Source organism: Camelus bactrianus, chromosome 25 (genome assembly GCF_048773025.1).
Source record: "Camelus bactrianus isolate YW-2024 breed Bactrian camel chromosome 25, ASM4877302v1, whole genome shotgun sequence".
NCBI classification, from domain to species: Eukaryota; Metazoa; Chordata; class Mammalia; order Artiodactyla; family Camelidae; genus Camelus; species Camelus bactrianus.
In genome coordinates, this window is record NC_133563.1 from 24364109 (window position 1) to 24390411 (window position 26303).

Sequence of the window (26303 nt, forward strand, 5' to 3'; positions counted from 1 at the left end):
AACGGTCTGATAATCGGCTCCCTTCTGAGGAAGTTCTTCGGAGGTCAGAGGCTAATGGTATCAAACATCAGGCTGTCTGGTTTATTGTAAGGGTGTTTGGTTAAGATCAAGATCTCAGATAAGAGCAGACTTGCTCTGGCTGGGAAAGGAAATGGTTTCTGATACAGCACAGTGATTCCTAGAGGGAAGAAAGGGAGGGAGATCCCCTGAATACGGGTTATCTTGCAGTTTGTTTTCCTCACAAATAGTTAGATAGTCAAAATACCACCATTAAATACCAGAAGAACCAAACCCTGAGTTATGGATGAACGTAAATCTCACCTTCAGAGCTACAATATTAAGATAAGCAGCAAACCAGAGGAGGGGAAAGAAACTGTGAAGCAAAACGAGTGAGTTTCCAGTTCTCTGAGTTTAAACCCATCCTCCCTGGATTTGGAAGTCAAAGCTCACCCCTCAAGGTGACACCTCATATTTTATTTAAGCACTTTTCTTCTGAGGAGTTGAAAGCACCTGGCAAACACTAACTCTTTTGTGCAGTGAAAGGAAACACAGATATTACCAATGAAGGGCTCCATTCAAAGATCAGAGTCCCTTGGTCCCTCCAGTTTGACAGTGTTGATTTTATTTCCACATGACTTTGTTTCTTATGTGCATGTTCAAGGTGATGCACCACGTTAGCCAGTCACCTGATTTACAAGAAGATAGCTTTATCTACTTGGAGTCTTTTTTTTTTTCCAACAGGGACCTCAGAGCTTTGCCAGTGTCATCTCAAAGTCCCTGTGTACGAGATTGCGTGCTCTGTTAGTATTTGGTCTCCTCTTTTTCTAAATTTTACTTTCATTGATCAAGGACTATCTCAAACCTGTCCAACTCTGAACTGAGGAGAGCACATTCAGAAGAATATGGAGAATAATTAAAATGTGGAAGAGAAGTGAGGGAGACTGATTATGGCGACACTATAGTTCAATACCTTCATTTTGCTGATGGGGAAATTAAAGCCCAGAGAATGCCAAGTGTTTGTTTGTTTGTTTGTTTTTCCAAAAGGAGAGTAGAAAAAAAAAAGATGCTTGCATTTATGGTGAAACTGTCCTTTGAAATTCCAGCCTTAGAGGAAGTCCCGGTTAAGGCAGCAGCCAGCCTGGAAACGCCCACTGTTCTGGATCTGCCCCTGGGTGGTCAGCATGGTCCTGAGTGACTCTTTGCCTCTCAGGGCTGGGGTGCTTCCTCCGTTAAGGGAGACTAGGACATTAAAACATGGCTGTGCCTCCTAGCTCTAAATAACTAGAGTCACCTGGATTCCTGCCTTGGATGCTATGACTGTACTTTGATCTGAATTAGTTATGACTTCAAAGCCCACGTCTTTTATGGAGTTGGTGATTCATTTCTGGCTTGCTTTTTTAGGCATCAGCTCAGTTGTTACCCTGGCCATGTTTCTAAGCTTTCAGGTGCTCTTCCGGTCCATAGCAGAGGAAGGACAGAAAGCACTCTGTCACTCCAGATAGCAGATTACCCATTAGCCAGTCCTTCTGGTTTCTGGGATCTTAAGAGAAGATCACAACATTCTTCTGTATCTGGTCATCCTTTCAGAAGCAGCGTGAGTCCATTTCTTCCACGAAGCTCGGTGTGACCCCTCTCCCTACGCTGCTTCTGACCGGTTACAGCCATAACTGCATTGCTTATTTGACATGGGTTTTTACATGGCTCATTTTTTTATGTGTCTTTTGCACCTGTCTTGCCTCCTAGGTGACTCTATGAAGCCTGTATAAAAAGGAGCTATGTCTTTTATATCACTGTCAATGTCTACTGTGCTTGCTGGACCTAAAAGTAGATGCTTCCAGCAAACTTTAAAGTTTTCTCTGCTTCAAAGTTGTAGTTACAAGAAAAATGTCTCCCTCATTTTTACCCTCTTATTTGCCTCCTCTCCACCCACTGTGACAATCAATGTTTGCTGAAGTGTGACTAATAGTAGAATAACTTTACAGCGGTTAATTCATATACATTGCATTTTCATTCTCATAATCACCTTGTGAGATAAACTTTATTTCCCTCAATTTTCAAATAAGAAAATGGAGGGTTAAAGAGGTTTAAATAACTTTTCTGGGGTCTTGGAGGCAGACAGTGGCTGAGGAAAAATTCAAGGCAGAATGTCGAGCTCTCTGTTGAGGGTGCCATCCCTATTCCTTGTTGTCTCCTTGTCCCCCCTAAGACAATGTGACAGTGTTTTATTATACAGACTTCTTTGTACTTATATTAAATATACCAAGATAAAGCCCAAATACACACTGGACACAATTATAAAGTAGATGTTGCTTATCTTGGCTACTATAATTTTACTTTCAGGAATCTTCCCCTTTAGTGATTCCTCTTCTCTGAAAACACTCAGGATTTCTTATTGTCCTGACCCCTCACCTTTCTCCTCTTTCCTCCTGTCTTGCTTCCTCAGAGCAGGGAGCCCACAGACTCATTGACATTGAATCTTAAATGACTGCTAAAGTGTATTTCTTCTTCTATAGTCATTTGCAATTCTCAGGCGGACAATGTAAAGCAAAAGAGGTGCTTTTTGACTGGAAGAAGCTCAGACATCTACGAGAGAATGTGGGAGTGTCAAAAAGCTATCCCTCCTGCTATTTTTCCTCCAAAAGAGCCACATGATAAAAATAAATATTTGGAAGGAGAACACTGCCCCTGAGGCAGACTTCCAAAATCATATCCTGGATTTCTAGGTCTCTGGGTCATTCCACCACAGCAGTAGTCTGTGTGAAATATTGCACAGTAATAAAATCTACAGGTTGAGAATAAACCCAGTTAGTGTCCCCAAGTGGGTATAATCCAAAGTCCAGATGCTCCCCTCAGAACAACTCTATGGTAACAGTGAAACAAACAGGTGCAGGACAGGTGCCGTGGAATGAAGGCAGCTTCAACTAGGGAGTTGAATGTCGGTGGTATCGAAGAATACAAATAAAATAGATCTCATGTCATGCCAATCTTTTATATTTTTCCTTATTAAACCATTCTACTTGAGATTAAAAGTAAAGTAAATCTGTCCACATTTTCTGATTGAGAATTGTAACAGACTGCAGAAAATATTTTATTTCTGTTAGCTTTTTACTTGGCTACTCAATGTAGATTATTTTTTTTCTCACTGATCCTTTCCCCAAAATTCATCTGCTTTTGCTGTCACAGCATCCAGTCCACTCCCTGTACAATTCGTAGATGCCGTGAGATCAGGATGGCATTAATCCACTGCTACCTTAATTGTGTCCACTCCTCCCCACCACAGTGACTGGCTCATAGATCGGCATGTAACTGACACTTATTTTAGTTACTGTCTAGGTTTAGGATCTAAATTGGTCCAATCAGAATGAAACTTTGACTTTTGTTTGCTGGTTGATAATAGGAAATCTGCATCTTTTTCTGGACAATGTGCAGATGTAAGACCTAAGATGGCCATTTTGCTGTAATGGAAAGAATGAAAAGTGACAATCTGGAAACAAAAATCTATTCCCATATAAGGACAGCAGAAAAAAAAAAAGATAATTGCAGAACAATGGAGCTAGAGCCTTGATCATACCATACCTGCAGTTACAATTAATCTTTTCATTTAAAAAACAAATTCTCTTACAACATTGTAAAATAACTATAACTCAATAAAAAAATGTAAAAACAAAAATAAATTCTCTTTAATGTTTAAATCTATCTAATTCATATTTTTCTATTTTTTTATGACAAAAATCATGCTTTATGTTAAGGTAGATATTATAGTATATTGGTGCTTCCACCTCGGAGGCACACATGTATTTTTTTCTCTCGAATGTTTTGACTTTGAGATATAACTTACATGCAGTCAAACACCCTGATTTTGAGTACAAGTTTGGACAATGTGTATACACCCATGTAAACAACACTTCAGTCAGGATTGGAATAGATTGAAAGAATGGCTGCAAATTCTTGGAATCCTGAGATGGCCAGGTGGGCTGAGTCTGAGCTAGCCAGCTGGAAGCTGAGAGGACAGTTGGAGGAGCGCCACGGTAACTAGCTCAGAGTCTGCCAGTAACCAGACATGTGCCAGAGGTCCTTCTAGATCATCCAGATCATACAAATGCTGTATGAAGGGTGCACAGGACCAGCTGGGCTTGTCCAGGTGACCGAATCTACCCAGCTGACCAATAAAATCATGAGCTAAATAAAGTGAATGTTGCTTTTAGCTAAGCAGCTCTGTCATGGTCGGTTACACAGTGAAAACAAAGTGACAGAAAATTGAGAACATTTCCCTCACCTTGGAGAGTTCCCTCATGCCCCTTTTCTGTCAGGTCTTGTACCCCATAAGGTAGCTGCTCTTCTGATTCCTGTCATCATGTTTATTTTCACGTAGTCTTGAACTTCATAAAGATAAATTTATGCATATCATATTTTGTGTCTGGCTTCTTGTACACAACATACAGTTTTTGAATCCCTGTATGTGAATGAATGCTCCTTGTTGAGTACCATTGCATCATTGTGTGGCTATGTGATACTTTCTTTATCTGTTCTATTTGATGAACTTTTGGGTTGTTTCCACTCACTCCAATTCTGTCTGTCTCCTAATCAAGCAATTTTTGTTTTTACCTGATTGGTTGAATGTGGCTACTAGGGTTAATTATTAAGCCCTCTTTCTTGACCTGTTTTAGCAACTTGCTAGCAACTGGTTTCTTTGTAGTTGACATCATCCTTTAAACCAGAACTATAAATTGTGCAAATAGTAAGTGATTTTATTATCTAATTCTTAGTCAGATCTTTAGTTGATTTCTCTCCTGACTCTACAATCTGAATAGTATGAGTATAACCCTGATGACAAAGTAAATTTAGAGGGAGAAGGGGCACTGGGATTTTTCTTGTATGTTGTTTGATCTATTACTAATGAAAAATCTGTTTTACCAGGTAATCATTCTTACTTCCTTCCTACACCACTCCCAGAGAATTTTGTAATTCAAACCTGTGTTGCTGTGCCAAACTAAAGAAAAGTTTATTTTCTTTTCATTGTGATCACAGATTAGTTAATCTATAAAATAAAATATTGTTCAGATCCTTTCCTCATTACCTCTTAGAAATGCTTTATTGTAGACAGAACACTTTATACATAAAAAGTTTAGCCCGATGCCTGGCACTTGGCGAGTATCGATGCATGTAGTTTGCTTTCTTCTTCTCTCTGGGTAAGTGTAAAGGCATCGTTAAAGATCAGTGGACATGCTATAGGACGTATATGTGGCAGAAATAAAGATATTTTTCACCATGTTCAAGTCAGAGGACTGAAAGCAGTTCTTACGCACAATAGTGACTGACAAACAGGTCAATTCTGCAGCAACTGGATGAATAGAGCTTATTCACAAGAAAACAGAAAGCTTGAATCTACAACCCACAAGCAGTTTAGGGAGTTCTGACTTGTTGACTCATTTTCTTTGTCTATGAGCTGTAGTTCTAAGGAACGTACTTGAATGCCAGTTGGAAGAAAGGAATCTACATGGACAGCACGAAAACAAGAATGTACTGGTGAGCAAAATTTCTTGCGGAATAATCATTGATATTTACCTTGAGTTTTAGGGATATTTTACTCTGTTACTTTTTGAGAGACTAAGACATTCCTACTCTATACTTCCACAAATTCTTCACTGCTGGAAAAGGAAATTCTATCCCAGTGGGTTTTTGTTGGTGGTGGTGGTGGTTTTTTTTGTTTGTTTGTTTTGTTTTCACTTTTCTTCAATCTAGAGAATGAGCATTATTTCTCCATTGCTGAAAATATGAAATTTTAGAATCTATTGGAATGGACTGTAAATACGTGTAATACAGAAAAGATTTGGTGGTTGACCAATGATGTTCCCAGGTGTCTAGGGCTAGTAGTACCCTTGACATGTATTTTCCTTTCAGCACTTCCTGCAGAATTGCCTCAGACCTGTTAAAACCAGTCTGCTAGCGTGGAAACTAGGATGACTTACTTGGGACCACTCTTGGGGCTTTGAATCCAATGGAGACAATCTTGAGGGTTTTTTTTTTGTTTGTTTGTTTGTCTTTTGTGTAGCCTTGGGCAACATCACAAGTAACAATTTGAAATAAAAAGTAGAGCAATATATAGAAACCAAACTATCTCTTTGGCTACACTCTACCACCATTGGAACATAAGTAAGATGAATGCCCAAAGGTTAAGATGAATATAAAGAACATTTTCAGGAGAGGCCTTTATCTGGAATAGCTGCTTCTTATTTGTTTGCTGCTAAGGCCTGAATGATGTTTTTATATGGCTACAAATTTTCTGACTTATGTAAAATCAAATATGTTGAAGTGTATTTACGCCATAGAAGAATAACCTGAGAAAATATGGTATCTTCTTTCAAATTAATGTAAGAGCTTGCAATACACTTTAAAAAAGAGGAACATGTTCTTAATTAATTTCCACTTAATAGAACTGCTAGATTAAATGATACTATTCATTTCCTCTTTTAATCATACTGGCTGAAGCCCACAGTTACTGAAAGCTGACTATTAGGCTTTTCTCAAGATGTCCACACACCTCTAGTCTCATCAAATGAGCTGAATGCTCACCAAGTGTCAAGCATGGTGATTCCCAAATCAGATAATGTCTGTAACACTTTATAGTCCTTATGTAATTTAATGAAATATCAATCAAACTAATTAAATATAAGCATGAAAGAAGATCATTGTTTCAATGAAAAATAAGCTTTGTGATTTGCAAAACAGAAATGCTCTACATCATTTAAAAATGCTTTAGAATACAGATGGACAAGATAAATTTTTTTAAGTGGTGAAAAAAAAATGACAATTTGTAAAGTGTCTGCATTCAGGTTACTTTGCAAGGGTTTTTTTCACAGATTCTGCTCCAACTTGTAGAAACAAATGTGGAAATCTCACAGATGCATTATGAATATGGTTTTCATAAGAGAAATATGCACAGGGAGCTATATTCAATATCTTGTAATGATCTACAATGAAAAAGAATGTGAAAACAAATATATGCATGTATATGTATGGCCAAAACAACGTAGCTGTACACCAGAAATTGACACATTGTAACTGACTATACTTCAATAAAAATGAGTTAATTGATTAATTTAAAAAAGAGAAATGATGCAGATTTCAAATCAGTGAACTTGTACTCAAAGAAATGTCTTGGATTTACATCAAAAGTTTGGTCAATAAGTGTACTTTTTGAAAGTTTTAAGTTAGATGAAATATTTATGTATCTTTCTTATTTGTTCTTCTCTTTAACTGATGTTTTGATGGATTGATCTACCATGGGCTTTAAGATTAGAAGTCTTCTATCATATACTATTATATACTATACTGAATATGTTTATCCTAACAGCAATGCCATCAGGAATGGAGAGCAAATTATTGTAATTCAGATGTAAGTTGGAATTGTCTCAGCTCAGAAATCGAGTTAAAATTTGTTTTGACCTCCACCTCTGTAGTCTACGGAAACTCAAAGGAGTTTACTCTGTTTCTTATAACAAATAGGTGGTTAGTCTGTTTGTTTGTTTTTTGGCAGCCTCTGTGTCAGGCCCTGAATCCACTGCAGTTCTGGTGTGATAGTCATTCTTCATTTATTATCCTGGAGAAGTTGAAGGGATTAAATAAAATATGGATGCAAAGACATTAGCACAATGCTTGGCACTCATTCAAAGGTAAGAGTTGTTATTAATCTTTTTATTACTTTGAGTCATGGCAGTTACTGTGCTAAGTGGTATCTTTCCCGTTTTATTTGTTAAAAACTAAGACTCAGCGAGGTTAAGAGTTTTTTCCTCCAGTTGCACAAAAGTAAGTAACAAGATCAGGGGTTTATCCTGAGTCACTTGCTCTTCTAAGCCCGAGGACACTACAGTATATCTATAATACATTGAAGGAAACCAAGGCTTCCCTGAGCACCACCAATCCAGGCCAGAGGGAAAAATGTGTTTCTCGTCTTCTTTCCAACACTAATCAAATAAGTGTTTTATGTCCCAGCCTTAATGAATTAATTGCTATTTTCTAGCCACCATGCCTCTATTGATGTTTCTTGCTTCTTTTTTCTTTTGTTCAACACCTCTCCCTCCTCCTCACAACAATCCATTTTCCATTGTGGAAATCCCACCCATTCTTCGTGAATCTATGTAATTCACCTAAATCTTCCTGTTAAGTGATACAAGTATCGTACAATTATTGAAGAACAGCCACAATAATACACAAAATTTATTGACTATTTCCTCTGTATTAGGCCATGTGCTCAGTAGCATATGTGATGCGTGGGGTACCAGCATGAGGTCAGCACCCATATGAGCACCTTAAGGATCAGAAATGTTGAGTCAAATCCCAAGGTTACACAGCTATAAGTAACTGATATGGTCTGAACATTTTTGTCCCCACAAAACTTCATGTGTGAAAAACCTAATGCCCAAGGTGATGGTATTAGGAGGTGGGGCCTTTGGGAGGTAATTAGGTCATGAGGACAGGGCTCTCACGGCTGGGACTCATGCCTTATTAAACAGACCCCAGAGTGCTCGCTCCACTACGTGAGATAACATGGGAAGTCAGCAGTCTGAGACAGGAAAGAGGGCTTTTTCATGAGAACCCGACCATGTCGGCACCTTGACCTTAGACTTCTAGCCTCCAGAACTGTTGGAAAAAATGTCTGTTGATTATAAGCCACTCATTCTGTGGAATTCTGTTACAGCAGTCAGAATGGACTAAGACAGTAACATAATGGGATTTGAACCCAGAAATTCTGACTCAGGCAGTTAGACTTTTCCTCACTGCTTTCCATTTGGTGAGTGAATGTGTTCAATGTATACAATATTCATTCCTGGGAAGACTGGAGCAATTTATCTTTCTCTAGGTTAGGTTATTTGTCAGGGTGAGGGTAAAGGTTCTACTTGGAGTTGAAAGCTTTCCATGAAGCAGAAGAAATAATTTTTGAGTTACTAGACTCACAGAGATTTGATTATGAAACTAAGATGTTTTCAGCATGAGAAAAAAAACCATGAAAATGATAATGAAGTTGTTATTCAACTTCAAAAGAAAATGCCCTTCCTTGGAGGGAACATAGCATAGACGTCAGGGGCAGAAGAAAGTCAAAGGAAATTTAAAGGGAAATAAATCTCAATGAAATCTCACTTTCTTCCTTCCTCCAACTACCTCCCAAAAAGAATCTCCCATATACAAACATGCTACTTAAGTACTCAAATTACAGAAAACTACTTTTGCCATTTTTCCCTTTACAAATTAGTATTTCCTGTTGGTCTATTTGATTCTTATTTGAAAAATAATCAATCAAATATGTGTAAAGACATCTTCTATAAATCAGTTCCAGTCAAGTGCAAAAGAAAGGAAAGTGTGTAAATCACTGTATTACGTAAAATTTGTTAAGTTGTATAAGAAGTGTTCCTCAGTTGTATAAAAGATCTTTGTGAAGTGTTTCTGCTGTCTTTTTTTTTCCTGCACTGTATGAGTAGACACTTAACCATGAACATAAAAATTCAGAGAATTGTTTAATAATGCCTGATAAAAATGCCTGCCAATCTCTGGTGAGTAACTGGTGGATGGATACTTAACAACTTGAAGTGTTAACATATTTTGGCATCCAATATTTTATCTGCACAAAAATGAATTCATTGTTACTGCTACTAATTATTTTATTTCCCACTGAGCAGTCACAGAATATGGTTATTGTTATTATTTAAATATTTTGGATAGATATTTAATAACAAATTTACAGAGCCATTGTTGATAATAAACTTTGAGTGCATTCCAGACCTGCTTGATAGTGGAATGTAAGTATAGATTGCAAACCAGATGTTGTATAATGCCTGAAACACAGTAGATTCCCAATAATCATGTCAGTATCTGAAGAACTGAGCACAAAGAGTAACAATAAACTATATTTGAAAGAGTCTATGTTAAGATCTCATATAGAATATATTGTCAAGTTGTGTGATAAACCAAGTTTGGTTTAGAATTTAGATGACTATGATTTATCCTTTTTAAGTACAATTTTTTTTAAAAGTTATATTCAGTGGCAATATATTTAATCTATTCTACACAGTATAAGGTGGTGTTTAACATGAAAGCATCTCATATCATACAGTATGAGTTTGAATCACCATTCTTTCACACTGTTACATTGTGCAAAGTTAATTGAATCCCGTTGGGAAATTGCTCTGTGCCTTACATTATCTTCACTATAAAGGGGGGGTTGTCGTAACTCTTCTTCATAGAGTTGTGATGTTACAATGCCTGGCACAGAGTCAACAATATATAGATGCTAACTTTTAAAATTTTATACTATTTCTATCTTCTTGTTGATATCATTTCTGCCTGTTCATTAAACTTTTTGAAAACTCAAGGTAACTCATGTATTGAATTATTTGAGGCTGCTTAGCTCTAAATAATAACGGGAGTTTAGCTGGATTTCTATGTTTGCATTTTTTACATAGATTTTGCCACCTTCATCTGTAGTTCTCGTTCCTTTTTTATTTTCCTGTCAGCACCAGTTCTTTCTTTCTTTTGTTGTGACACCTGGAATTTTTTAAAGTGGCCAACCCTTCTGTAACATTAGTCTGTATATTTCAGGTCAGGATCCATTCTGCCCTACCCCAAGATTTCTACCCCTTTGGACTCTGTTTTTTTCATATCTATGCCTAGGGCCAATCAGAATTAGGAACAATCACTGAGAATTATTTTGGTGGGATGGGCGGAAGCAAAGTGTATACTTTTTCTTTCTGCTTTAATTGAAATTGAAAAAAAAAATGTAACTCCAGTGGTGCTGGAGGTTGTCACCTGGAAGCAGAAAATGAAGATGGAAAGAAACTGAGTCCCGGTCTCATGTTTGAGCCTCTGGAGTCCCCACGACTGGGGTTCACAGGAAGGTGAGATATAAATCAATAGTGTCTCTTTACTTAAGTGAGTTTAAGTAATTTCTCTGTCCCTTGCAATCAAAAGAAAGTAAAGTGATAATCTACCCATGGTTAGGTTACCTGTTACTCTTTTTTGTTTTACCAGGGTCTTTGCTTCTCCCTACAGTCCTCCAAACACCCTACTAATTTGCTATTATTAATCAGCTCTGGCCTTAGGAAGGAGATAATCTAGTTTCTTCATATTTTATCCTAATTTGAATCAATATGCTCTGAGAAGGCTTGAGAGAATTTTGGTACCTGTGTATTTGACTTCTTAGAAATGCTTTTCTCAAAGTTTTTTTCAGAATCTTGGGGGAGCTTGTGCTGCTAACACATTGCTGTGGAATGTCTTTAACGCCATAGAGCCTCACATAAAATCTCAGACTCACCACTTATGAGAGCTACATATGTTTGAAAAAGTTACTGAATGTTTCTCAGTATCAGTTTCTTATTTCACAGACTGAGGATAAGAAGACCTTGCTTAGTTGAAATGAGGAGTAAAGATAAAGCACTTAGAACAAAGAATGACATGATGGCTGCATCGGAAATGAGCTACATCCTTTTTCATTAATTTCTAAGTTGATGTCCATTTCTAAGTTAATTTCTAACTTTCAGCTATTCAAATAATGATTATTGATCCAGGTTTCCTGTTAACAAGATTTTTTTTTCTCTCTCTGCCAATGTTTACTTCAGGATATTTCACTTTCTCCTTTTAACTCATAGGAGAAAGGGTCAGAAAGAAAGGAGGAAATAAATGTAAATTAACATTACTCTTTGTTATTTAGTTTGATATCAGGCATGTCAAAAAAAGCTAAAGCCTTTCATGTCAATAAGCCTTGAGAGTTTGAGTTTTTACTAGGATGTTCCTTTGTTCTTGTGTTTCTTCTGTGTTTAAAACTGTATTTTCCTGCAAATACTATTTTCTTAGAAAAGCATTTTACTGGACATTTGAATTTTCTGGAATGATAGTGCCTGAGGTAACTCCTGGTTTCATATCCATTTAGACATACCTGTAATTTCAGAGGAGTTATTCTGTGTTTCTGTTGCATTCTAATAGCTTAAATGTGCCTTTAAACACATAAACTTTAATTATCAATCTTCCTGTTTTACAGTCTTTCTGGTTCAATCCTGCCTTCCCCACATGGAAGACAGCTAAGAAACCTGCTCGGATTTCCTTTCCTCCACCTCCCTGCTGCCAGCTCTCCTACTCACTTCTCTCCCATAGGAAGCCAAGAACCTGCTCAAATTTCCTCTGTGGGGTATACGTCCCACCTGGTTTCTTCTTCTTCTGCTCGGCAACAGGTGGTTATTTCGGTAATGTCAGCTCTTTGGACACCCTGGCTGTCAGAATCCATTCCCGGTGGAAATGCAGATATTTGAGTTTATTCCAGAATTCAGTGGGTATATTGCCAATTTCCATTTTCTGAAAATAATTTTCTCTTGATGGAATAATTTTGTTCCTTAACTATTCCATTAAGCCAAAAGGAAGAAAAAAAAAAACAAAGGATTTTGTCCCACCTAAAGACTGAATCAGTGATGGATTTGTTTGTTGCCTTTTTTCTGATTTCTTTCAAATAATCTCCAAGCATGAGGATCATATTGAGTTAACCCATGAACAATGGAACCAGAAATCTGGCAACCCCATTTTTCAGCCATGTTGTGTTATGGATTTCAGTGTTCTCTTTACCATTATTTTGGGGTTTGAAAAAGCTAATAAATCAAAATTCCTGGGGATAAAACACAGGACTATATACTTTAAAAATATTAGGTAATAGTGAATGCTACTCAGGCTTGGGAGCCATTGGACAAAAACAATACCTTAACATTGAAAAATGAAAGTATTTAATAGGTGTTTTTTTTCCCCATAAGAAGAGACTAAGAAAGTAAAGTGTTTTTTTTTTCAAATAGGAAAAATGAAGGCTAAGGAACAATATGATCAAAATGACAGATGGCCTTATCAATATATACCAGGTATGAAATGTTCCCAGCAGTCTCAGGAATGTGAAAAATGACACATTACGTTGTTTAAAGACTTATCAGACTAGATTTTACTCTGAGCTCTCATCTTGTTGATCTGCCTGGAGATTCAGTCTCTGTCACTATTGGGGATTACTCCTCATCGTTTCCCAAAGGGTTGTGCAAAGCCTCTTACGATCTGACGCAGAACAGAATATCCCTAAAGGCCCCTCTGTTTTCGGCCCGTGTGCGTCATCACAAATGGGCTCTTCCTTCTAGCCCTCGTGGCGACTAGGAGTCAGAAAGCACCCTGGCTCCCTCTGCACTTTTGGGCATTAAGACTTTTGGCTTTGCCTGGATGTCCAATGCTGAGGGTACACGAAATCCCTCTGAGTTTGTGTTGCCTTATCAAGCTCTAAGCCTCAGCAAGAGACCAGGGCTTAGAGCACCGCTGCTCACAGTTTCTGCTTCCGTCTCTCCTTTCACAGCCTCGGGTGATCTTCCCGTCCTTCACTCTCTGATCATTTGTGCTTTTACCATTTGGTCTGTAATCCTCGGCCATGCGTTATCACCATGTGGTATGAATGTGGTACAAGTTCCAAGTCCAAATAAGACTAAAGTAGCTTTTCATTGCTAAGGGCAAAGGAAACGCAGGGCAGGGTGGTGTAACGTAATGAACATTAGTGTAAGAGCTATACATTTATGGGCTTAGAATTGGAAATGGCCACTTCAAGGCAGGAATATATCTGAGCATAATTCTCTTCTTCCTAAAGTAAGGACAGTAATACTTAACTGCTCTGGAGGTAATGTTGCTACAGAGATAATGAAACACATCTGGCCCAGAACAATTGTTCTTTCATTGTTCGATTGCTGGTAGTTGGCATGAGGCTGGGCAGACCATTATGAACAAGGGATGAATTTATATGAGTCTTTAGATCCCAGCCTCAACCAAAAGAGCTCTGTGCTTTTGAATGTGTGAGTCTATTTCTCCCTCTTCCATTCTTTCATTCAACAAATGTTTATTACTTAAGATAATTCATATACTTTGCAGTAGTCTACGATTTTAACAAGAGAGGCTAACACAGCTTGTCACTGAGTTTATATTGAGGTATGGGTGTACGGGGGGAGCAGCCAATTAAAATGCAGCATGTCGAGTGCTAAGACATATGTTGTAAAGGGAACTTTTATGCACAGGGGCATCAGTCCATGCCTGAGTGGCAGAGGGAAGTGATATCTAAGCAAAGAAATCACCATCCTCTACTTTATTAATTAACTGACTATTTGTTGTTTTGCCTTCTTTCCGAAGACAAAATGTTCTGTAGTTACTTGGCTCTGCTATTCATACTTTAGAACACAACAGGAGCATTTGCCAGATTCTATTCCCGTGATTAATTTACATTTAGTTGCATCAAGTTAAAAAAAACTGTTCTGATGTCCACACTGATAGTGTCTCATCTCCCCCTTCTCAACTTTTCTGTTAAAAAAGATTAAGGAAGTGATATTCCTTTGTCTTTTTTTTTTTCTTGTTTAAACTGGGAACATTTTCTTTAAAAAGAAATCTTATTGGGATATTAAATATTTAAAACCCAGAAACAGGGCTCAGTGGTCGAGCGCAGGCCTAGCAAGCACCAGGTCCTGGGTTCAATCCCCTGTATCTCCATTAAAATAAATAAATAAAAAGAACCTAATTACCACCCTACTCCCCCCCAAGAAAGGGAAAAAAACCCCAACAAAACAGAAACAAAAAACCAGATGTGTTTTTGTTGATCAAGAACTTCTCAAATTTTCTCCACCCTCTCCCCACTATTCTTTCCTAACCCTCCTGAAATCCCTCTAGGAGCCCTCGTTTAGCTAGGATAAAGGAAGGCAGGCCAAGGAAGAGAGCAGACTTTCTGTAAGTGAATTTTGGTGAAGAAGTGATTCAGCATTTGCCGTACTTGAAATTCAGGAGGATAGTCGGGATGGTGGTTCGAATGATTTTCAATGAGAAGAGTTTGCAGATAAACGATGCATTAGTGAGATCTGACCTCCTTTTATTCAGAACTGCTTTCTTGTATTTCAGGGGTGTTTTCTAGGCCATTAAGATTAAAAACTTGCCAACACCACTGGAAGCTATAGAACATGATTCATAACAGAATATGAGGAAAGGGTCAGGTAACATGGTCTTGCCAATCTTATTCTTGGGGACGAGCATGCAAATTTCATGTTTCTTCTTGGTGTTCTTTAAGATTCAAAGTCTCTCTCTTTTCATATATAGGGATTTGAAAAGGTCACTATTAGTAAGAGAGGAAAGATTTGGCCATATTTAATGGAACTCTTGGGAGAAAGAGAGAGAGCAAGAAAGAAATTTTCCAAGTGGTAGAACAGATGAGATAGTATTGCGTGGTGTACATGCTTACAGCTGGTAGTAATCACCCCTCAACAGTATACGGTGATTTCCCGGTATCAAATGTGAACACATGTGAGCCTTTCCTTTCAAGAGCACTTTTTCTTCATGTTCTTGAATATAGGTTATCATAGTGATCCTAACTCACATTTATTAGAGTCTGTTTTTAATTAAATGAGAGGTCTTTGCTGAGGAATAGTTCTTGTGGGTAAAAAAATGAGCACACTGAAAAATTGATAACAGAACTTTCTTTGATAACTTATTTAGTTTTTCTTCTTTATGCTGAAAACATGTCTTTGGTAATGTGTATCTTCAAAGGCTGTTGTTTATTTACAAGTGCCTTCGATTTCCAGCTACAATAACACAGAGTTAGTATCTCAAGAAAGTAATTCCGTTGGAGAAGACTATCCTCTGTCTCATAGTAAAACAATCTTAATTAGCTCCAAGGTAGAAGATATTTTGGTTTCACTTCCATTTATTTTTAGAAAATGTAAAAGCAGTTCTTCAAGATGTCCTCATAACTGTGGTAGGCTGGAAAAAAATGGTCCCTCAAAAACATATTTACTTCCTAATACCTGAAATCTGTGAATATTATCTTATATACTCATGTGGCAAAAGATGTGATCAAGTTAAGGATCTTGAGAGAAGGCACTTGCAAACCTTAAATACCATCACAAGGGTCCTTATAAGAAAGCGGTAGAGGGATAGTAGACAAAAATACACAAAGAGTAAGATGATATTAAGATAGAACAGAAAGCAGCCACAAGCCAAGGAATGCTGCCAACCACCAGAGGCTAAAAGGAACAAGGAATGGGTTCTAGACCCTCTGGAGGAAATGGAGCCCTGCCGAAACCGTGACTTCAAGCTTCTGGTCTCCAGAACTGTGAAAGAATAAATTCCATCTGTTTTAAAATGTCAAGTTTGTTCTAATTGTTATAGCAGCTACAGTTATTAAAAAAAATGAAGCTACCTCAGGTAAGTTTAAATTTCTATTTTATGTGAAATGCAAAATCACCTGCTAGTTTGTATGCATTGCTGATTGGTTTATATTTTTCGGGCTTTCTGTAAGTTAAATTCATCCTTAATCCATTTTCTTCCCAATCCCATGTTGCATTTTGGTTTTTAAATGTTTTACGTTTCTTTTGATTATGGCCACACATGAAGTATAACTCTGATTTGCTTGGATGAGTCCAGGGCTGTGGTTAAAATTCAAGATTGCACTTGTCACTTGAATAGCTGGATATTTTATTCCTGTCTCTGCTGTCATGCAGTAGATGCATATTTATGCCCTAGAAATGATCTTAGGCTTTTCAGGATTCATGATGAATAAGTTAGGCATATCCCTTGCCTTCATAGAATTTACAGTGGAAGAGTAAATAAATAATAATAATAATAAACAATTGCAAAAGAGTGAGAAAACATTTACCCACTGTATGGGAAGACTTTGCTGTTTTGATCAAGTTTCATTATAGTAATTATTTTATGGAATTCTAAAAAAGTGGTTCAACACAAAAAAATTATTGATTGGAATCCATACAAATAATGTTCATATACAGTTGTCCCTCTGTGTCTGCAGGTGATTAGTTCCAGGACCCCCGTGGATACCAAAATCTGTAGATGCTCAAGTCCCTCATGTAAGACGGCTTTAATAGTCAGCCCCCCACGTCCAGGAATCTGCAAATTCAACCAATCCGGGAAGGGATATTCTGGTCTCCCTTCCATTTATTTTCAGAAAACTGAAAAGCAATTTTTAAAGACACACCTCAGTATGATGTCAACATTATGGGAGTAGGCTGGAAAAAAAAAAAGGTCTCCCAAATACATTTATTTCTTAATCCCTGGAATCTGTGAATATCAACCTTACGTGGCAAACGTGATTAAGTTAAGGATCTTGACAGAAAGCACTTAGTTTAGATTATCTGAGAAACCCTAAATACCAACAAAAGTGTCTTAATAAGAAAGAGGTAGAGGGGTATTAGACCAAGATACACAGAGAAGAAGATGCTGTAAAGACAGAGCAGAGGGAGATGCAGCCAGGTTGGGTGACTCCACAAATGGGGAACTTGACGATACTGAGGGCTGATTATACATGTATATACACAACATGTATCTTGGATCCTTAGTATAATTTTTGGCTGTTTTTTCACTGTAAAGAGAAAACAGAAACCTGATTACAGTAGTATAAATCCACAATAGTTCTAGTGCCCTGACAATAAGGTACTGGCAACTGTAGTTTGCAAAGGTCAGCAACACAATTCTATTTCCTCATGCCGAACTTATCAAGTCTTCCTGTGCCAATCAGAGCAACACACCAAGTTCTCAGGAGAGCCTTAGAACTTAGAATTTACTTCTTGCTTTAAGTTTCAAGTCCTAGATTCCTTTCTTTATAACACTCTTCCTAATGCTGATTATTTAGAAGGAACTTTATTCTTTTGTTACTAGGTTATCAACAAACATGAGCCATGCATTTGTTGTGTGAAGTGTCGGAAAATAAAGCAAAATCAGGTGCAAAGCCTGACAGAGGAAAGCTGGAGAAGAAGATGGATATTAAAACAGACTGCTTTCTTTATAAAGCATCTTATGAAGTCATATGAACCACAGGAAATTGCCAATATTTAATTATTTTTGACCTACAGTAACTGTGATTTCATATCGTTGAGCGTACTCATTAGGAGAGATTTGGCAGCTCACTGGTGAGTTTAATTTTGCTTAGTATAGTGTGCCAAGCCTGATAAAGTTTTCACACCAGTTTTTAGTATTTCAGTCATATTCATCAGAAATGAGTGGTGCTGTTTTTTCCCACAGGTCCATATAGACTAAACTGAATTTTTGCAAACACCTCTGAGGTATGTTTAGCTTCTCCTAGGCTGCAGTTTCAGCAAAAGAAGACACTCCTCTCACTCACTTCAGTTTCTTAATACTCTAGACTACAGATTGACAAACTTCTTTTTGCAAAGGGCCAGGTAGTAAATATTTCAGAGGTATGGGTCAGACAGTCTCCTTAGTAACTACTCAACCCTGCCATTGTAGTGCAAAGGAGCCACAGATAATATGTAAGTGAATGAACATGGCTGAGTTCCAATAAAGCTTTATTTATTCATAATGAAATTTGAGTTGAAGTATTTTTATATTTGATATTTTTGATAATTTTTCTTTTGATAATTTTTAATAGTTAAAAAATGCAAAATTCACTCTTAGTTAATGGGCTATAAAAAAGCATGCAGAGGGTTGTCATTAGCCCATGGGCCGCAGTTTGCTCATGCCTGTGCTGGAAGTACATTTATCAAAATGTTTAAGAAACTCTTTGTGATATTCTTTTGGGTCCATAAAGCATTAGGCTCAATGGAAAGGCCAAGAGAATCCTTCAAGTTTAAATTTCCCAGAATCCTACAATTTTAAATTTCTACTCAGGAGGGCTGCCACAAATGCCATTTTTCTAATATTTAGCAGGTTCTGTTTTAAGAAAAGAGATGCCTTTTATTCTCCAGGAGATATTCTCAGCTGTACCGCACGCTAACTTACTGGGAAAGAAGGTAACCGCATCAGAAAGGAAACTAAACCAAGGGAAATTTCATTTCCTCCCCAGCACAAAAATACTAGGCAGTGTCAGTTTTTCTCCTCCATCTATCAACACCTGTTCCAGATGAAGGTAGTGCTTTGAGGGTCAAATAGAACAGAGCCCTGGGCATCCCCATTGAGATCCAAGGACTAACTCATGAGCCGGTTTCCTCATTTTGGAGGTCCTAAACGAGATTAACTTGCTGCTTTCTTTTGCTCTGTCATTTTAACTCTGAATATCTACTAAACAATCTTTCATTTTGCCAGCTATAATCACAAACAGCCACAAGGTTGGACAGTTTATGCCCCTAACGTACAAAGGTTTTATTCAGTGATTGATTTCATGTCTGAAAAAAAAAAAAAAGAGAGAGAGAGATTACGTACAAGGTGTAAGTAATTGGGTGTGAGCAATCCCTGTTCTTTGGGAAAATGAACACTTCATTCTGAGCTGGAGATTGGCCAACCAGACAGCGATCTGAGAACATGTTTTTTATCCTCTCCTTCTTTAGCTGACTGCTCTTTCCACACTAAGAAACTGAAGTTTTCACTTTCATCCGCGCCTGGAAATCAAGCAAATCTATGCCACTTTACAGAGCTGTTTGGAGAGAGAAGGCAATAATGTCATTTCATCCTACCTCAAACAGATAAGGGGATTTCAGCAAAGAACATTGAACCACACTTGAGACTTTTCTCTTTAATGTGTAAAAGATCTGGGCATAAATTGTTGCTTTGAGATTTGTGAATGGTGACTATTACATGTGGAATCATTTTCATTTTGCCAGTGGTTGTAGATTTCTATATAATAATGGGATTTGCAGTTACGATGCCCAGTTTAATTTGAAATGTCATCATTTCTTTAACCTCCCTGTGCCTCAGTTTTCCTCATCTGTACAATGGGGTAGTAATAGCAGGTTGCTCTGAGAACAAAAGAGTTAATTCATGTTCTTTGTATTGTTTGCCTCATTGAATTAGTATTGTCCCAAATATCAATATCCCCACTACCTGAATTTTACTCACTGAGTACACTGTGTTGGGAATGTTAGCCCTTGGAAAGTCCTGCTCTCACTTAACTGTTGCTTTCCTACTCAAATTCTATAATCTAGTCACAAAGATGACTTACTTTGATCCCAAAAGGCTATATTGTCCCCATTTCTGTGCCTTTAAACATATACTATTCCATCAACTTAGGAATACACTTCCCTTTCTTCAACTTGCCTGAAAAACTAATTTCCAGAAGCTTACATTAGCTTCTCTTTGAGAAAGACATTCCCAGCCTTCACCCTTTGTTTCCCATTCTAGGTCATAAAGTATCTGTGCAGCAGCCTGCACTTAAATTGTATTATCTATTTATCTGATCCCAAGGTCACCTCTTCATAAGAAAGGACCGTTTCTCTTTGGCTCTAATACTTCAGCTTAACGTTAAATCAGAAATAAGAAGTGAATGTTATCACCATTATTGATCAGCAATAAATAATTTAGTACATTAGATAAGATTAGACTTGTAGAGAAAAGCTTGGAGAGGTTTTCTCTTTTCATTCTTAGTCTTGTACACTTAATTGAGAGCAAAAAGAAGTAAGACAGCTAGGAGGTGAGCAACAGAGCATATCCTGGCTGTACCACCCATCATGGATTCCTGGAGTCTCTTAGACTCCAGCCTCACCACACCGGTCCTATTCTTTCTCCTGTTACTGCATTCAGTCATGACCATTACATCTCCACACCCCCTACTCCCCCAAAACATCCATTAAATTCCCAGTTCTGAACTCTACCCTGTCTGTGTCTGCTTTGTAAATTATTCAATAATCCAGTTGAATTTAAATTGTCAGTAGTAGGTAAGAGTGTCTGGCATCACATTTCCTACAAATCAACAGCAGTTTATTGAGAATAAATCATGGCTATAATCTGTGAGGGAACAGTTGCTAACATCAAACGATCAAATCGGCAGGTCTATAGTCTTCAATAACTTGGTCTCTAATAAACTTGGTGCCACCCTGGGTTCTGCCCTAGTGAGCTAAGGTCTTCATTATTTCAGAGCTCTGTGGGCTACCATCTACCACTGCAGACATTTACTTCCATGCCAAGGAAGGAATTTTTGCTGAAGAAAGGGTATCATGTAAAATCACTCATACTGATAATAAAGTGGCCAAAGACAAAATCTTGACTCTTTCTTCCAGCTCATCTTTGCATTCCTCTCTGCCCTCACACCCCCATTTCTGCAATTTATTGGCTCTGTGATTTTTACAAAAACATTCTTTGTCCCGAGTCTGTTGAGCAAGGAATGAAGATTCATTTGAATCTGGCTCCCGAAACTGTCAAGTAGTAAATTGTCCCTCACTTCTCTGCTCTGTTGGTGACCATCAAAATGTCAGCTGAAAGCATTCTCACCCAATTGGATAGAATCTAAGAGGTAAACAAAAATAAAACACATTGCATTGGAAGGACTCAAACCTGTTTTGAAACTTTCAAAATGAATTAATTTGAATATGCTTTTTTCTTTTCAAAAAAATTCTTTATGTGCTCTGTTCACCCTACATGGCATTACTCCTCTTGTTCCTCCTCTAGGGAAAAAGAAGATATAATTTTGAGCTTCGGTTTATTCTTAAGAGATTCAAATTACCGGATAGATAGTAAAAGAACTGCTTCAAATATATTTGGCAGGGAAGAAAGCCTTTGTAACCCATCTCCCCACGTGCTTGGGTTTTGAAACCACCTAAGACTAATGAATGGGAGGACCGCCTTTCCTCCGGATGAGACATTGTCACGGTGACGTCTGGATTGGATTAACTCTTCTAAATCAATATTCACTCTGTCTGAGGCAGAAGCAGGGGCATGGTCAGATTATAAACACTTAGCAGAAAGGAGAACAGTCCAGAGACCCCTTGAGTCCTTAGCCACCTTCTGAGAATTCACTATCAGGCCACTACGAGATTGAGAGGCAAAGTGAGGAAGTGTAGGTTTCCCTCCTATTATTCTAGATATGTGCCCTTTCCCTCTTGCTGGCTAACTCCTGTAGAAAGGGGAAAAAATGTGTAACAGCAAGGGGACCACACCCTGACATTTTATTTCACCAAAACTTCATAGCCAATTTGGGACGAGTGAAAAATAAAATTCCAAGTCAAGTTCCATCCTGGGTCGTTTTGTGCATGTTTGTCCTCACGTGATAAATAAATATCAGGGACGCGAGGAACAACATGTCTGCTGTTTCTGATTGTTAAGATGACACATACAGAATAAACCAACAGTTTGGTCAAGATGAACTTTTATCAGGGTCAGTGGCTTTTGTTTCCCAGGGGAGGTTTAAATAACACATTCAGAACTAGACCTTTAGCCTTGGCTCCAGATTGTAGGATTTCCCCAGCCTTTGTGAAAATACATGTTTCTCTATCAGTCAACCCTATTTTCCTTAACATTTTTGATGGAAATACTTAATTTCAGTATAGGCTCCAGACTTAGAACATTCTTTTTTTTTTTTTTTTAACATTTTTTATTGATTTATAATCATTTTACAATGTTATGTCTAGACAGAACATTCTGATGTATCTAAGTGGTACATATACAGTTAAATTTTTCACTCTAATTAATAATCTAAGAGATCCCATTTACACAATCTCCTTGGTCTGGTTTGAATAAAAATTATAACTAAATTACTATTTGTTTATTAGAAGTTTTATTTAAAGTCTTGTACTCTCCATAAAAAAGCTAAGATTTGGGAAACCAGGTCCAGTTATCATAATGCCCATTTTTTAGTATCCAAGATTTATAGAACCAGGTTGCTCATAATCTAGGTAACAATACCATTCTTTTTTTTCAATTTCTGAAATGGGCAAAAAATTAGAGAACAGAAAAAAATCCATTTTCTAACAACTAATCACAACCTTTTATATGACAAATAATTAAGAAGGAAACCATTTGTAGGATTTTAACCAAAAGATTAACTGTAATTATACGCAATAATTAAGCAGTTTGAAATACTGTGATTATCGATATCAACATTTCCATCTTGGTGATCAGCACTGTGAAATACTAGTCAGATGTCTCCTGGGTATAATTCACAGTGTTAGGCATAAAGAATTTAAAGTATACATTTTGGTCCTTATTCTGTAAAAACATTTAGTTAGAAAGATGAGACATACTTATGGATAGACTGGTATAATAGAAGTTCTCAGTGGACGATCGAGTCACAAAATGCTGTGGGAATTCAGAAAGGGAAAAAAACATTGTGTTGTAATAACCAAAATAAAGAGAAATGGTTTGAGTTGGGCTTAGACTATCTGGACTTTGAAGAGGAGTGAATGTTCCAGGCAGGTGGACTCAGATGGCAAAGCTTTGGAGATTGCAATGAGCACCCCTGTTAGGGAAGCAATGAACAACCCTGTTTGACTTGTGAGAGAGGTCAAGGGAGACTTCAGGAACCACATCAGAGAGGCATTTGTGCAGAGATTCATACTGGGCTAAGGAATTTGATTCGATCAGTAGGAAATGGGGAAGCAGACTCAACAGTACTGGAATTATGTGTTCCAAACTTCAAGAAACTTGGACAAAGAAGAAATGGATCAGAATCTCAGGAGAAAAACCTCAGAAGTGATATTGCTGGGCAGATCTTGGTGGGTTTCAGAACCTGCCATCTTTTAGTTCATCTTTTCTGTGCTCACTTCACCTGGGCTGACCCTTCTCGGCACCGAACACAGCAACTTGCAGCCCATGTTCCTTCTAGACTGAAAGCTAGATAAGAATCTATGTCTTTGTTCTTTGTATCTCTAGTTTGCAGCACATCAATGAACATATATAACAAACTCAATAACCATTTGTTACATAAATGATGGATTGAATGAGTGAACTATTGAATCAGACAATTATAGCAATTAAACATTTTGGTTAATGGAACTGGAATACGAGTAGTCACCTAGACACAAGATGACATCATCTTTGACTCCACTCGTGTCATGTTTTCCCCATTTAATCTAAGTCAGCAAATCCTATAATTCTAAACTACCTCTGTTAGAGCTAGTTCCACTTTAGCACTCTGATTGCTGATCTCCTAATTCAAGACTCACTTTTTACCTCCGGGACAGTTGTTACAATTACTATGTTAGAGATTATCCCCAAACGTAGTGGTGTAAAACACTACACATTTTATTCTACTCATGATATTGTGAACCAGGTATCTGTGAAGGGCTCCGTTGGGCAGTTCTTGACTGTAGTCTCTCCTACAGCTGCAATGAGACCTCCGTCTGTGCTATAGTTGTCTGAAGATACGACTGAGATGGATGCTGAAAATGGCGCACTCACATGGCTGGCTGACTGTCTCCTGGAAGGTCAGCTGCTGCTAACAACTGGATAATCTACGCATTTCTTCTCCAGCATGATCTCAGGCTAGCCAGATTTCATGCATGGCTGATGGCTTTCCCCAGGACAATCATCACCAGAGAACTAGGCTAAAGCTGTATAGTGGAAATTAAAATATGATAGGCATAAAAAATTGTTTCAGGAAAGTATGCTCGGTGTTAGCACCATGTTTTCAATTTCAGAGTGAAACACTGAAATTGTCCTTGACTATTCTCTTTCGCACCCACTTTGCTTTTAATTATTTGGGAAATCTTTTGGGCTCTACATTCAAAACATGATACCATCTCCCCTACGCAACAGGCTTTTTACCAGTTCTCCTTGCTCTTCCCTCTGCCACCCTTCGGTCTGTTCTCAACTCAGCAGTCAGAGCAATTTCTTTAATACCTAAGTCATATGATGTTTACTGTTTTGGTCAAACCTTCCAGTGGCTTCCACCTCATGCAAAATAAGGACCGAAGTTCTTACAGTGGACCACAAGGGCCTCCATGATCTCATTTCCTACTTCCTCCCTGTCCTCGCCTCCTCCTTCTCTTCTCCAATCCACTCCTGCACCATTAGTTTCCTTGCTGGTCCTAGAACATGCTAGGCATCCTGCCTTAAGGCTGTTGCGCATCCCTGGGCTGGTCTTCCTGCAGATACAGGGCTGACTTGCTGACTTGCTCATTTCCTTTAAGTCTTTTCCCAAAAGTCGTCTTCTCAGTGAGAACTACCCAACCACTGTTTTAAAATTGCAAACCACAGTTGCAGCTTCAGCCCAAGCGCTCTGCAGCCCCTTAACCCTTCCTACCATACTAAACATTACTTACTCACTTCAGTTATTATTCATTATCTGTTTCTCTCTAAAGAAAGCAATCTTTGTAAGAGGATGGATCTTTGTCCATTTTGTTTACTTCTATATTCCAAGTATCTGGAACAGTGCCTGACATACAGATCATAATTAATAAATATTAGTGAAATAAGTTTTTTTTTTTCAATAACATAGAACCTGTGTCTCAAGGAACATATATCAATTGCTAGTGAGTATTATGGCTGGAAAATACAAAGGTGTGGATGGAGTTTTTACCTTTTACTTTCTACAGATATGTAATGTTAGACATCCTTAAAGACATATTTAGACAATGTTAAAAAAACAGTATAACTTTTATAATAGCAATGCATATCTAAAAGCAAAAGGGGGAAAAAAAGTCAATCTTAATTCTACTATTCTAACACATTTAACACTGATTGTTCCTATGCAGTTAAGTGGACTTGTAAACAAACAGCTACATCATTTGGGAAACTTGACTATAATATAGTTTTGCAATTTATTTTCATTATGAAAAAGATTCTTAGTATGTGTTTCACTAGAGTTTAAGGAGAGCAGTTAAAATGAGGACTGGAACTTTTAGTACCATCTACCATTGTGGCTGCGTTTGTCTACAATTTCTGATAAAACTATACTTCAGAAGAAAAAGTAAACAGCAAACTATATTTCAACTTGATATGACTCAAAAGACCTGGAGGTGTGTGTGAGCATATGTATATGATTGTTATGCACGTATTTGAATTTGTAAAACTTACCAGACTGTGGATGTCATCCATGATTCTTTTTCCAAAACAGAGTCAGCCTTGAATATAGGGGAAAAAAATAGGTAGAAGATGGAAAGTTTCATAAGAGCTGACCTTTGGCAAAATATGTTTCTATTGCTGGTCATAGTACCCAAAATTAGCAGCAGTAAGAAATTGCCTGCAAGACTACTGTTAAGATTTACCCATGCTTTCCAGGAGGAGGAAAACTAGAACACCACAGAATTGCATTTTATCCTGATCAAATAATTAGCTATTTCCTAGTATATTCTTGGAACAGTGGATCAAGATGTGGTAAATTTATGGGGTAAGAAGTAGATTTAGGAGAGACGTGTCAAGAGTGAAGTGGTGGCAGACAGGTCAAGGCCAGTGGGAGGGGCCATGGAAGAGGCAGGCCCTGGAAGTCAACTGGTTGCAAGGAGTTTGTTAAAGGTCCTTGAAATAAATCTACTTTGTTATTGCTCCTACCAGTGCTAGCAAACAGAATGATATCTCTTTCACGCAATCATCCATTTGCTCAGCAAAATTTCATTGCGCACATACTGTGTAAGGAGCCCTGGGGTAGGTAAAGGGGT

General features: G+C 37.8%; 1 long non-coding RNA gene across 1 annotated transcript; it reads left to right on the plus strand.

The window, feature by feature from the left end:
- Positions 1–5161: 5161 nt before the first annotated feature.
- LOC123613552 (uncharacterized) lies at positions 5162–20957 on the plus strand. The gene is made up of 4 exons (XR_012502239.1): positions 5162–5526; positions 7538–7673; positions 12029–12887; positions 17701–20957. It is a non-coding gene; the product is annotated as an uncharacterized LOC123613552 (long non-coding RNA).
- The last annotated feature ends 5346 nt before the right edge of the window (positions 20958–26303 follow it).